This window comes from Adiantum capillus-veneris, chromosome 14 (assembly GCF_014529385.1).
Source record: "Adiantum capillus-veneris isolate H3 chromosome 14, ASM1452938v2, whole genome shotgun sequence".
NCBI classification, from domain to species: domain Eukaryota; kingdom Viridiplantae; phylum Streptophyta; class Polypodiopsida; order Polypodiales; family Pteridaceae; genus Adiantum; species Adiantum capillus-veneris.
Window position 1 is genome coordinate 139,039,590 of NC_140944.1, and position 14,892 is coordinate 139,054,481.

A 14,892-nucleotide genomic window follows, 5' to 3' on the forward strand; every position below is an offset into this window, starting at 1 on the left:
ATGTGTGTGTGTGTGTTGCAGGTGCGCAAAAGCCAAAAGGGGCATTCTATCTCTAGGTGTGCATGCATTGAGAATGCATTCTCTTGCTAGGGGATATATATAAGCAATCCCCCTATGTGTGTGCGTGTGTTTGTTGCAGGTGTGCAAAGCCAAACGGAGCATTCTATCTCTAGGTGTGCATGCACCAAGAATCCATTCTCTTGCTAGGGGGGGACATATATAAGCAATCCTCCTATGTGTGTGTGTGTGTGTGTGTGTGTGTGTGTGTGTGGTAGTGCACAAATCCAAAAGGGGCATTCTATATCTCGGTGTGCATGTACTGAGAATGCATTCTCTTGCTGCCTTGGGTTTCCACACATAGAGCCTCTCTCTCTCTCTCTCTCTCTCTCTCTTCATAGACTGCGCAACGAGCCTAGTGATCCCAGTAAGGCATCCGTCTCTGTGTTTGCCATATTTAGAATGAATAGTATAAAGATGGTGTTTTCGATATTTCATTGCTAAACAAGTGTTCTTCTGATTTTTGAAGCATACAAATGAGGGTACTCTTAATAAGGACATGTGTGAATCAAATTTTGTGTGTATTCTTACATTTAGGCTCTAGTGAATCAAGTGTAATCATAATGTTTAGCTCTAATGAATGTTTATAAAGAGGGAGCATGGGTCTCTTCACTATATGGCACATGGGTATGGCTCAAAGGGGATCTAGGACTTGAATTTGGGGGGGTGAAGTGGCTTTAATCTCACCTGTTGGAGCATCCAGTGAACTAAGGGTGAACTAGGGGCGGGTAAACTAGGGTGTGATTGTGTGCCATGTCGACATTGGCAAGGACACACGTTAGTGTGATGGTAAGGCTTTCGTGTGACAACCGGAACGTCTCGGGTTTGATACATATCCTGCGAGGCGGGTGAACACAGAGTGCCATTTCTGTCCCCAGTTCACCCCTAGTTCACCGGGCAATCGGACTACTGGGATCAAAGTTGCTCCGCGCTCCCAAATTTTGGCCCTAGATCCTCCCCCTAGCTGACCCGGTGTGGATAGTGACGACGTTTTGAATTCAACAAAATATCGCAAAATCGTTTGATCTCGCTGGCTAACAGTCATGATTGCTCACGGGACTTGCTCTCTGCCAACCGTCCGCTCCAGCTTCATTGGCCATTCTCCCTTTCGCTTCTCACCTTCCATCTCTGCTTGGGGCTGCTTCAGGCGAAGGCTCCGGGTATAGTCCCATCTGTGTGAGAGAGAGAGAGAGAGAGAGAGAGAGAGAGAGAGAGAGACAGACACCATGGCTCCACACATAAGACGGTGCATGAGACTTAGTTTCATATGTTACTGATTATCCAGCTCTTGTGAACTCAAGTACACATTTCCTATGTTTGGGAGTATTTTCAGTTGGCATTGTGTAAACAAAGTGTATTTGACAACGCCAGGGAGTATTTTCAGTTGGCATTGTGCAAACAAAGTGTATTTGACAACGCCAGGGAACGAAGACTAGGCCAGGTGAGTGGTCTTCGTTCGCAGGTTTCAGTATCTGTGTCCTTATTGGGAGGAGTGCCTCATTGCAGTTGTGTCGTTTTTTTTTTGGTAAGCTGCTCTTTTGGTAGAGAATCCCATTGGGTCACCGTACATTGACTCCCCTGGGTTACATTCAATGCTACAGTATCAGTCTTGGAGACGAGATATCTCTGTATCATGGACTCTGAGGGTTACAGTCACTCTTTTAACAATACTCTTCACTCCATTCATGACTTAGGTGTTGAGGATTGAAATTATGACTCTCTCTCCTTTGGCAAAAGGTTGTTGCAAGGTCCAGTTTGAGACATCGGGTTGGGGTAGTCAGCCTCTTGCATGGAATGCCTTGGGCTTTGATAGAGCTTACTATTATTTGTGTAGATAGACGCAGGGAATGGATCATGCCAGCTTAGGCGAGGGTCTCGCTGTTTCAAGCTTACTGCCAGAATGTTTGCCACATTTATAAGAGGTTGATAGTTAATAAGTGTCGAGTGAGGGTGGAGCACCGTTTATGGTATATACACTCCTACTCTTCAGGTTATCCTTCACCCCTCTCTTGTGAGCAATCTGGTTATTCTTCACCCCTCTCTTGTGAAAAATTTGCCTCACTTCACCTCTCTCCCTATGGTGCATGGAGGGATATTCTTCAGAGAGCCTTCTTCAATTGATGCAGGTCCCGCATATAAGCTCACAAAATTGCCGGTACCAATCTTCCTAGGATTGTAGACATTCCTATCTAGAGATATGTACAGAATTGGCTTTGGAAATTGATGAAGCATGTCCACGCGGCACACAGATCCATGTGCACGTGACATCCTATGTGCTTAAGGTGAGGTACAGGTACCGACCTGCATGGTCTCCTTGTATGAGGCTAGCAAATCTGGATAGTCAATGAAAAATTTGTTGTTCACTTATGCAGCTTCATGTGTTTCTCAATCCTTGAACTTCAAGAAGTATTGCCTCGCTTGTTTTTTCGTTCCGTGCTTGAATCGATGCAAAAGGATTTGTTCGGGCTCCATAACTTTGGATTCGTCAACTATCTCCGATTGCTCCTTGTTTGGAATGCTCTTTGGAGGACTGTCCTGAGATAATTTAAGCCAAGAAACATGGAAAACATTATGCATTGTCCAAGAAGGTGGTAAGCGTTGCATGGAAATATCATTTACCTTTTTGATGATAGGAAAAGGACCAGACATACGAAAGGAAAGTTTAGCATACCTCTTACCAATTTGCTTGAGACGTTGCTTGATGATTCTATAAACACCCAGTCACCCTCCTTAAATGAGACATCCTGTCGATGCTTATTAGCATGCCTTGAATAGGACTCTTGAGCCTTGCTAAGCCGAAGCTTAAGAATCAGAGGACCCGGGGACGGGGGCCTTTACGATAGGGACGCGACGTGGGACCCGGGGATGGGGGACGAGACGCGGGAATGAGACACTCAGGCGTCCCTCACATGGGTGCGCAGGCGAGACGCGTGTCCGCGGTGATGGGTGCAGATGGGACGCGGACAGGGGGAGATAGGGGGGACTTTTTCAAATTTCAGAAGTAAAAAACGGAGCCGTTTTGTGGCCGTTTCACTAGGGGGGTCTTTCTATATAATAGGCCCAAGGAGGACACATTTTCAAGCTAGCTTGCTAAGGCCGCATGAGTCATACTACATACTACATACCCAAGGGCTTCAAGCTTGACTCTTGAGCCTTGAGCCGTGCCCTCCCCTCTCGAGTCTCGACTCTCTCCTTCCCCTCTCTTTGCCATCTCTCCTCCTCTTGAAGTCGAGACTTTGGAGCCTTGAAGCCTACCCCTCTCTCCTTCTCTCCGGATCTCCGAGCTTCCATTTTTAATTTTTCTCTAATATCTATGGCATCTCAAGATGGATCCGGAGCTTCTCTAAGCCCTTCTCCTTCTCCTCCCTTCTGCCCCACCATGGCTTCTCAGCCCCCTTCCTCCCCCAACTTCACATGGGCATGGTGGAATAAACAAGTTTTTTTTAATGCGTGTCCCCTGGCCCGTCCCCCGTCCCTTGTTTTGCCACGTCCCCGTCCTCGGGACCCGTCACGTCCCTGAGACCTGTCCCAGTCCCCATGTGACTATGAGCTTAACACTCTCGAGTACCTCCGCATAGGATTGACTAACTGAATTAGCATGAACTTTGGAAATAGACCTAGTCAACAAAGATTGAAATGATCGACCAAAGGCTGCCTTGTATGGCGTACGATTGATTGCACTAGAAAATGAATCATTCAAGAGAGCCTAACTAACGGCAAATGTCACAAGACGGGCACCTTGTGCCAATAGAAAAGAACAGACTGAACAGACTTTTAGCACTTAAATAACAACTGAACTTAAAGAGAGAGAGAGCACACGCAACACGGAGTGGCGGAATTCCACCCAGAGAGTATTGGCCCAAACCTTGGCGCCCCTTTTGGTATTTCTTTATATTGCATCCACACAGTATAAGCCGGTACTCCAAACTTTGCACCTTCTCCAGGAAGCATGCAAGAGAATGAATTCATGGCCTCATATTTAAAGGCCCTAGGCCCAAAAGCTATTTTCATGAAAAGCCTTCAAACTCAAAAGCATCTGGTCCAAAAGCAATGCCCAAAAGCTGCCAGCATAAATCATGGAAATCTGTACAATTGCTGCGTCAGCAGTCAATGCAAATCGCGGAAATCCGCATAGTCTACCACGTCATTATGTCAGCGCAAATTGCGGAGATTCGTGCAGTTGCTGCCATGTTATCAGCTCCATGCAACGCTCTGTGTGTGTGTGGGTCCTGCTTTATTTATATGCCTTTATTTCACTTGGGCCCCATCGGACGGGGTCCCATAAGTTGGTAGGACTTCTTCTTTTGCTGATGCTTGTTCTTCTTAGGGTTTAGGCCCCTCGGGCGTGATCTGAAGGTTGGCTCTGCTCTTCAGTGACTTGACACATCAGCAGTTTGTGACATCCCCCCTTCTTGAAAGAAAGTAATCGTTCGTGATTACATGCGGTTGTGTCGCGATTAACTCCACCATCGCATAGCATTATCTTTAAGAAATCCCGTTGCTCAAGAAATCTTGGATTCTTTTGTATAGTTCCCCAAAGCATAGATGTTGTTGAATTGCTGTAGGAACTGCAATGCTTTCTTCCGATCTTTCACCCCGGAAAAAGTGAAAAATTTGACTGTCGTGCCGCCATCCTTGAAATCTTTGGGTTGGTTAGGCGCATATCCTGGCCCTCGGGTATGGATAATAAGGGTATCCATATGGGCTCCAACCATTGTAGCCTAGTGGCAGTGGAGGTGGGGGCAATGGCGGTGGCAAAGGCAGTTGCACTGGATCATGGTCAGATGAAGACTCCCCCGATCAGAACAGACGGCTGAGAAGGTTGTCGGTTGGAAGCTCTCGTACTTTCTGGTACAGGAGGAGGAGGTATAACTTGGGGCATCAGAGGGGGTAGCATGTAGTTCAAAAATTGTTGAAAACGTTGCAGCATCGGAAGATTCTGGTGAGGATGCCGCGAAAGAATGTCGTGAAGCTTGTCGAGCAAAAATTGCAAATATTCTACTAAATCCATGAACGCCATGTCTTGGGTTCTTTATGGCTTATGCCCTGTAAGACAGAGCGATGTAGACGGGAGCGCGTCCGATGCGCAACGAAGTAATGGTGTCACATGCGCACTTCACTTGCGCCACGTGGACACGCTTCTGCCATAGTCTAGCGTCAGTTTTAGGGTAGGAATGAGCGTGGCACTTTGTGAGCCTCTAGTAGGACGTGCATGCCCAGGCCGGTCATAGTTGCATATCCTCTCTTGCATAAGAACAATCATGTCATCATGCATGCATTTTACTGCGTGAACCACCTCTTATAAGTCATTTTATTAAAAGTGACTATTGGAACTCTTTTTTGTAAGTTTGTTGGGAAGCTTGCCCTACCCAACATATAATTCCTATAAATGAAACCCATTGGGCACTCAGTAGAAGCAGAAGAAGCAGAGACACAGAAAGGGCAGGCATTGCAGCAGACCGACAGGCACCCTCAGGGTCCCCAACGTTTCTGAGTAGTTGTCACGTGACACATCCAACCCTATGTGTCCGTGGACAAGCTACAACACAACCAGGGTTCAGTGAGTCAAGTCAATCTAGAATAGAAAGTGATCTGGCACTTTTGTGAGTCTGTTCGCGATCGTGCATGTCCAGACACTTAGATTAGATGCATATCCTCTGGTTGCACACAGCATGACCATCAGATTTCAGTTAGATCCCATCAGTAGCATTTTTACATTGCATAGACCTATTTTCCCTTTGACATTTTTCACTTATTATTTTCAAGTGACTTTTGTTGGAAAGTAGGTAGGGCAAATTGAGTAAGTTTGTATAAATAGAAACCTAGCACTAGCACTTTCTGGCAGAAGAGGCAGCAGGAGCACCGCTCAACAGGCAACTTCTCAGCAAGACCCCCCACATCAGCAAGGCTAGCGTTTTTGCATCTGCAAGGACCTAGCGTTTTCATCTACAGGCAGCGTGGCGTTAGTTGCACAGCAGATCAGCCCTGGCAGCAGCAAGACCAATCAAGAAGCCTAGCGTTTTACACTTGCAGGACAACCGCCAGTATAGCAGGACCATTTTCAGCCATAGCGTTTTTGCATCAGCATAGCGTTTTGCAGTTTCACCACGACGGAACACCAAGAAGCATCAGCGTTTTCAGTTTTCAGCCCTTAGACATTGTAGAACAAGTCCCAAACCTCGCAGATTCCCGCAGCAGATCCTCGCCGCACGGTCAGATCCCGCAAAGTTTTCAGTTTCAGCCCGGAAAACGCAGATTTCAGCATCTGTGTTTTCAGCGCATCGTCGTCGCATCGTCGCCATCGACATCGTGATCGCCATAGAGTCAGAATTCAGTAGATAAAGATTTGCAGATTTCAGCCCTGAGCATTTTCAATTTTCAGCCCTGTCTCGTCATCGTCCTCATCGTCGGCAAGTCCAAGCATTGTAGAGATTTGTGCGATCATAATTAGACCACTCTCGCCATAGAGAGTGGGGCCTTCGGAGGAGGGTTTTACGTCTCTGGTGTCGTATTCTCTTCTCTATCTCTCAGTCTCATGCACCTTCAATCACAGTGTTCACCACTTTGTTTGTGTCCATTGCACTCTCTCACTAAAGGAACGGAAGGCTCTCCCTTCCGTAAGTAAAAGGAACCCTTGAGCATAGTTCGAAGCACTCATCTTGAGCAAAGTTCAACATTCACTTCCGCTGCACCTTACATTGGTATCAAAGCTTTGGCAGTGTTCTGTATCACTCAAGGAAAGAACCACATAATTGTTTTTGCTTGTTGCTGTCGCACGTAACCCAAGACTTCTTAGGTGTGTCGATTCCTAATCGTGTTTTTGAAGAGTGACAGGAATCCCAAGAAAGAAGGGTTTGTCCAACCTCCCCTTGTGCCTCTTTTCACTGATTGAGAGCGAACCGTGCACTTAGCGGCCGGCCAATCGACGTGAGGTGGGAAAAAGCAACCTTGGTGTGAGCGCAAGGCCGCCACGGGATACGCCCGCGGAAAAGAGCAGAACTTGGGTGAAGAGAAGATCCTTCTCTAACACAGATTGCAAGCGAAAGAAGAACCTCAAGACCCTCAAGAACTCAAGACCCCCAAGAACTCAAGAACCTCAAGACCCTTAAGAACCCCAAGAACCAAGACCCCCAAGAACCCAAGTTCCTCGTGAACTTAAGAACCCAAGACCACAAGAACCCACAAGAACCCACGACTTCAATGGATGGTCATCACTCGAAGTGGAATGGATACTTCGCTTGGAGGTGGTGAGCATGGGAGTGGCAAAGAAGAATTTTCCTCACCAGGAGGTTTTTCTCTCCCTTCCCCATCTACGACAAGGATTGCACTAACTCCTATGGAGGAGTTGCCGCATTTGTTTATGGACAGGAAGTTAGACTCGATGAAAGGACAGCCATAGATTGTGACTATGAAGAAAGAGTGGTAGCCATAGAGTGTAAGTACCGCTTGGAAGCCAAAGTAAGAAAAGCAGAAAGAAAGGCTGACTTGGAGCGTGAGCGTGAGCAAGCGCGCTTGGCGGCCAAACAGAGCGCCCGACACATGAAAGAGATGTTGCGACTCTTTTCTCAAGTGCAGGCACTGATGCAAGAGAGTCGGGAAAAGGAGACTCTCTGAGTGTCTTCTTGACACATAGGACTTGCATGATGATTTGAATGATAATGATGAGCATGATGATTTGAATGACAATGACAAGCATGATGAATTGCATGATAATGATAAGCATGATGATTTGCATGACCAAGATGTGATTTCTCACAAGCATGAAAATTTGCATGAAGATGATGTGATTGTTCACAAGGATGATGTGCTAGTGGATACTTTCTCTAGTGAAGCTGACCTCATTGTAGAGACGATCAATCATGAAGAACCGATCTTGGCTCTTGAGCCTAGGTCCACAGAACCCTCTCAGGAAGTATTATGTGTTCGCATGATTAGTCAGCACGCATTGTTTGAGTGTTTCATTCGTGATCGTTTCCTGTATTTTAGTAAGTGTCTTTATGTGATCCCTTTTCATAGGCATGCCATATTGTACGTTGAGCACGTTTCACTCATGAATGAGCACGGATGTATGCGGATTATTCATGAAAAGTTAAAAAGTATGCATTCAAGGAAGTCACATTCGATGTCTCTTCCTTGGCATGACACAGTGGTAGCAAGAGCACAAGAAAGTATTAGTACCAAGCATGGGCATTTCCATTGTGAATTGCCACAGTTGATTGATTTAGATCAGCAAGACAAGATTAGATCTCATTGTTTGCGTGCGTGTGGTGAACGGTTTGGCACTCCGTCTCTATGTTCATCTAACAGTTTGTTCTATAGACGAGATTTTTTCCAATCACTTTACATGGAATAGATATGTTCATGGTTTTGTGTTGGAAGTGGTTTCAGGAATTTTCAGCCATGGAGATTCTTGAAGAAGGAAGAAGCATGACTCTAGACGAAGTTGAAGCATCGAAGGAGCCACAGAAGACTTTGTGTTGCTTTCGGTGCGGCCCAAAGAAGCAAGCGTTGCAGACCTTTATGAAGTTCAAGTACCGCACGACCCACAAATCAGAGTAGGCTGGCGAAGAGTCTCTTCTAGAATTCCGGATGCTATTGGCGATCTCCCTCGACGCCATACAGTTCGGTACTAGTACCTCACTTTGAAAAGGAGGGGATGTCACGTGACATATCCAACCCTGTGTGTTCGTGGACAAGCTACATCACAACCAGGGTTTAGTCAGTCAAGTCAGTCTAGAATAGGAAGTGATCTGGCACTTTTGTGAGTCTGTTCGCAGACCGTGCATGTCCAGACACTTAGATTAGATGCATATCCTTTGGTTGCACACAGCATGACCATCATATTCCAGTCAGATCCCATCAGTAGCATTTTTACAGTGCATAGATCTATTTTTTCCCTATTTTTGACATTTTTCACTTATTATTTTTAAGTGACTTTTGTTGGAAAGTAGGTAGGGCAAATTGAGTAAGTTTGTATAAATAGAAACCTAGTGTTAGCACTTCCTGGCAGAAGAGGTAGCAGGAGTACCACTCAACAGGCAACTTCTCAGCAAGACCCCCCCACATTAACAAGGCTAGTGTTTTTGCATCTGCAAGGACCTAGCATTTTCATCTACAGGCAGCCTGGCATTAGTTGCACAACAGATCAGCCCCGGTAGCAGCAAGACCAATCAAGAAGCCTAGCGTTTTACACTTGCAGGACAACCGGCAGTAGCAGGACCATTTTCAGCCCTAGCGTTTTTGCATCAGCATAGCGTTTTGCAGTTTCACCGCGACGGAACACCAAGAAGCATCAGCGTTTTCAGTTTTCAGCCCTTAGACATTGCAGATTTAGTCCCGAACCTCGCATATCTCACCTTCCCGCAGCAGATCCTCGCCGCACGGTCAGATCCCGCAAAATTTTCAGTTTCAGCCCGGAAAACGCAGATTTCAGCATCTGCGTTTTCAGCGTATCGTCGTCGCATCGTCGCCATCGACATCGTGATCGCCATAGAGTCATAATTCAGTAGATAAAGATTTGCAGATTTCAGCCCTGAGCATTTTCAATTTTCAGCCCCGTCTCGTCATCGTCCTCATCGTCGTCGACATCGTTGGCAAGTCCAAGCATTGTAGAGATTTGTGCAATCATAATTAGACCGCTCTCGCCATAGAGAGTGGGGCCTTCGGAGGAGGGTTTTACGTCTCTGGTGTCGTATTCTCTTCTCTATCTCTCAATCTCATGCACCTTCAATCACAGTGTTCACCACTTTGTTTGTGTCCATTGCACTCTCTCACTAAAGGAACGGAAGGCTCTCCCTTCCGTAAGTAAAAGGAACCCTTGAGCACAGTACGAAGCACTCATCTTGAGCAAAGTTCAACATTCACTTCCGCTGCACCTTACAATAGTTGAGCCCAACGTTTTCAGCATCAGCAAATCAGTGTTTTCAGCCATCAGCCACCAGCGTTTTCAGTTCAGCCCTTAGCTTCGCAGATCCTCCCCATTCCGTTGTAGATCCTTGCCGCATCGGCCAAGCAGAACCTAGATCAGCCTAGCGTTTTGCATTTTTAGCCAGATCAGCCTAGCGTTTTTGCATTTTAGCTCAAGTGCGACTCGGCGATTGCAGATCCAAGCCGCAGTGCCGCAACAGTAGCAAACCCCCAACAGGAAGTCTAGCGTTTTCAGTTTTCAGCCTAGACGCCGTCGTTGTCGTTACCATCATCATCATCGCAGTCCCTATCTTGACGACAACACCTTCGTCATCGCAGATCCCGATCTTGACGATGACATCTTCGTCGCCATCATCGCAGATCCCGGACTTGATGACGACACCATCGTCATCATTGTCATAGTCCCCAACATCAATAGTATCAGTATCCATTAGCATCAGCATCATTGTAGTAGCATTTGTGGCATGTGCAAGAATAAAGAAAGTACTTGCTCTGGCAACAGAGCAAGGGGGCCCTTGAGGGTTGGGACCCGACATCCCTATGTTATTTTCTCTCTCTTGTCTCTCTCTTTTTGTTTTAGCTCAATTCAGTTTTTTCAAGAGAAGTAAAGTGTCCCTTGCGTTTGTGTGCGGAGTACTAGATCCAAGTAAATCCTTATTCTCTTCCGCTGCACCTGACAATGTTGGGGTATATAGCCCAATGTGGTCGCCCAGGTAAGTGGGCGGGCCGCCAGGTATGTACACATATTCTTTTGTAAAAACCTAATAAGAACTCACTATGCTCTGTACATTATAACAGAGCGAGTTCACCATATCGTCGTGCTCTTCTTCTCGCACTCTCTCTCGCGTCGCACTTCCGCTCGTACTCCTTCAACTGGTATCAGAGCTCAGATCGAGGCTCGGGGCAGCATTTGCAGGTAGCCAGAGTCACCTGTTCAGATTGGAGTAAAATTCGACAGGCGAAGACACGGCCCCAAATTCTCAGAATTTCATTCTGAGTCATCTCGGCCACCGTTTGGCTTCGACAAAGTTCTGCGTAGGCCATTTTCGACTATGTGGTCTCGGCGGGTGCAGATTCGACTCTGCAAATTTGGGGTTTCGGCCTACGACTGCAAGTGCTGAGGATATCTACACTTCCAGAGTGTTGATTTGTGGCTGTCTACACAACAAAGGATGGCTCACAGTTCTTGGAGGCGTCACATACGACACGGGCGCACCTACACAGACTGTAGGCGACATCCACTAGTTCATCAGGTAGCTTGTGTTTGCTACTTGATATTCCAGATTTCATCCTGACATTGCAGGTACTTCCACATGGGATGTATTGTCAGAGATGATGTATGTCTGTTGAGGGTTTGCTGGCTGTGAGTCACGCAGCAAACAACCGCCGCAGCGGTTACAGCATACAGTGGGAAATTTGTGGATGTATGACTTTGTGGGAAGTCTATGTACTGTCAGATTTACTGCAGCCTTTGTTGAGGGTCGAGTGAGGTTTTATTGAGCTGGGGGATTATCGAATGTTGAGATCCTTTCGGTGATACAGGTCTTGGAGCGATCCCTCGAGCACCCTTAGATAGGCAGCTAGGATGTATTGACTGTGAGTTAGACAGTTGGGATTGCATCTTTGCTTTAATGCCGTTGAGGCATTGTCGCAGTCTATGCTTACAGGACAGTGACAGGACAGTGAGAGACTGTACAGGTGTAGGACAGGTTTACCCACAGCTTACAATGTTAGAGAGACAGTGGTTTTTTTAGCTGTTTCTGGTCTGTTTTTTGAGTACACCAGAGCCATTTTACAAAGGAGACTGCCAAATTTTTTTGCAGAATCTGAAGCTTTCTTGGTTCATTTGACAGGTTGATATTGGTTCAGAGGTCAATTTACAGGGGAAACTCTGCCGAATTTTTCCGAGGAAAGTAAACTACTATAAAGCGTAGCTATGGCTGGATCACAGGACGCTGCTCTTTACAATATCAAGAAGCTGGATGGACCCAATTTCCCATTGTGGAAGAAGCAGATTTGGCACGTGTTGGTACAAAAGAAGCAGATAAAACCTATAAAGCTCAAGGGGATAAAACGAGAAGATATGGACGAAGATGAATGAAAGGAAATGGATGAATTGGCACTTTCTACCATTATGCTGACTTTGGCAGAAAGCGTTTACTTCAATGTAGCAGACGAGATGTCGGCTTATCAAGCATGGTTAAAGCTGAGTGATCTTTATGAGAAGCAGAGTGCAGCTTCACAGGTATACTGGCTTAAGAAGCTTGTTGACTTGAAGATGAAAGAAGGAACACCTATGTTCAATCATCTGAATGAATTCAACACAATCTATAGTCAGTTGTCAGCTCAAGGTGTCAAGTTTGATGAACCTGTTAGAGCTATGTTCCTGTTGATCACATTGCCGGAAAGTTGGGACACTTTTCGCACAGCTTTGAGTAATTCTGCACCTCCAGATGGTTTGAACATAGCAGGTGTAGAAGGAAGTCTGCTTACTGAAGAAACCAATAGAAAGACAATGGACAAAGGCAAAGGAACAACCTTAGTTGTCAGGGGAAGGACCAAAGAAAAGTACAAAGGTGGAAAGAGGAATCAGTTTCGTAGCAAGTCCCGCAGTGCTAAAGGCAAGAGTGACATAGAATGCTACCATTGTGGCAAGAAGGGTCACATGAAAAGAGACTGCAGAGAATGAAAAGCAGAAAAAGGCAAAGAGAAAGCTGAAGACCATGGTGAGAAGAATAAGTCCTCAGTGAAGATTCAAGAAATAAATATGACAAACACTGTTGCAGAGGATGACAGTCTAGTGTCAGGAGACATCTACTTCTTGAAGAATACAATGGACTCAGCTCTTCTTACATCATCTAATGGAAATGCACTGAGTGACTGGATTATAGACTCAGGGGCATCACTTCATGTGTCTCCAAACAAGGAGTGGTTTACCTCTTATGTGACCACTAAAGATCATGTTCGGTTAGGCAATGGGCAGACATGTGAGATCTTAGGTGTTGGAGATGTTCAATTGAAGTTCAGAATGGCTCTTCTTTCACGCTGAAGAATGTGAGACATGTTCCCGCAATTACAAAGAGCTTGATCAGCGCAGGTTTACTTGATGATGCTGGCTACGTCACCACTTTTACACAAAACATGTGGAAGATATCCAAGGGTTCGATGACAGTAGCACATGGAGTAAAGTCTGGAGGACTTTACATGATTTATGTATCACATGTCTCTAAAAATGTAATCAATGTAACCGAGCAGCTGAACGTTTCTTTGTGGCATAGCCGGTTAGGACATATGTCCAAGAAGGGAATGGAAATCTTGTCTCGTTCTGGTTATTTGCTTGGCTTTTCATTTAATGATTTTGAATTCTGTGAACATTGTCTGTATGGTAAGCAAACACAGCAGCCACATAAGCATAGAAGCAGTAGAAGAGATACGCAGTTGGCACTTGTTCATAGTGATTTGTGTGGACCTATGCCTAACCTATCTCTAGGGGGAGCTTCTTACTTTATGACATTTATAGATGATTACTCGAGGAAAGTATGGGTTTACTTTCTCAAGCACAAGGATGAAGCGTTTAGTGTTTTCAAAACGTTTGTGACACTTGTGGAGAATCAGAGTGGCAAGAAGCTTAAATACTTACGCACTGACAATGGTGGAGAGTATGTTTCAAAGGCCTTTCAAGACTTTTGTGAGTCAAAAGGTATAAAACGTGAACTTATTGCTCCTTACAATCCTCCTCAAAATGGTGTTGCTGAGAGGATGAATAGGACCATACAAGAGAAGGTCAGAAGTATGTTGTCTAATGCACAACTGCCAAATGGGTTTTGGGCTGAAGCTGTATCAACAGCTGTTCATCTTGTAAATAGATCTCCTAGCAAGGTTTTACAGAAGGATTCAGTGCCAGAGATGGTATGGTCATGCAAAATGCCCTCATACAAGTATCTCAGAGTCTTTGGCTGTGAGGCATATACTCACGTTCCAAAGGAATTTAGGAACAAACTTGAGCCAAAGAGTAGAAAGTGCATCTTTCTAGGCTATGGTAATTTTGGTGAGATGGGGTACAGACTTTGGGATCCCGAATCCAGAAAGGTTATCCGCAGCAATGATGTTCACTTTAATGAATCCAAATATCATTCTAAACCAGAGAGGGTTGAGGAGATTAGAAGAGTTGTCTTCCAAGAAGATGGACCTGCACGTGCAAGACAAAATGTCAGGGCTCAAGAGGAGCAAGGACAAGATAGATTGGAACCACAGGTTGTGGCTGAGCCTGAGCCACCTATTTTGCGTAGATCTGGACGTATCACGCGACCTCCTGATCGGTTTGTTCCATCTATGAACTATGTCATGCTGACTGATTGCAATGAGCCTTCATGTTACAAGGAAGCAGTGCAAATGAAGGACTCCGGGAATTGGCAATTGGCCATGCAGTCAGAGATGACAGCTCTGCATAAAAACCAGACATGGAAGCTAGTTAAATTACCACAGGGCAAAAAGGCTCTACCTTGTAAATGGTTTTAGAGGTATAAGATCACCGCTCATGATAGTCAGCCAAAGTACAAAGCAAGGCTTGTTGCCAAGGGCTTTAAGCAAGAACAAGGCATTGACTTTGATGAAGTCTTCTCGCCGGTGGTCAAGATGACTACATTGAGATGCTTTCTTGCATTGGTTGCCATATTAGATTTGGTGTTGCACCAAATGGATGTCAAGACAGCGTTTTTGCATGGTGATCTAGATGTGGAAATTTACATGTAGCAGCCAGAAGGGTTTGTTGAGAAAGGCAAGGAAGATTTGGTATGCTAGTTGTTAAAGAGTCTTTATGGCTTAAAACAATCACGGAGGGCATGGTACCATAAGTTCCACAAGTTTATGCTTTCTCAAGGCTACAAACGCAGTGAGTTCGATCACTGT

General features: G+C 45.6%; 1 protein-coding gene across 1 annotated transcript in view; it reads left to right on the forward strand.

Annotated features, from left to right (window-relative positions):
• The first annotated feature begins 1,165 nt into the window (after positions 1–1,165).
• LOC147443229 (uncharacterized) overlaps positions 1,166–14,892 on the forward strand; it is a 57,602-nt gene continuing 43,875 nt past the window's right edge. The window contains exons 1-2 of the mRNA XM_086529138.1: positions 1,166–1,217; positions 1,429–1,498. The gene's annotated coding sequence lies outside the window, so the exon portion shown is untranslated. The remainder of the gene's footprint in view (positions 1,218–1,428; positions 1,499–14,892) is intronic.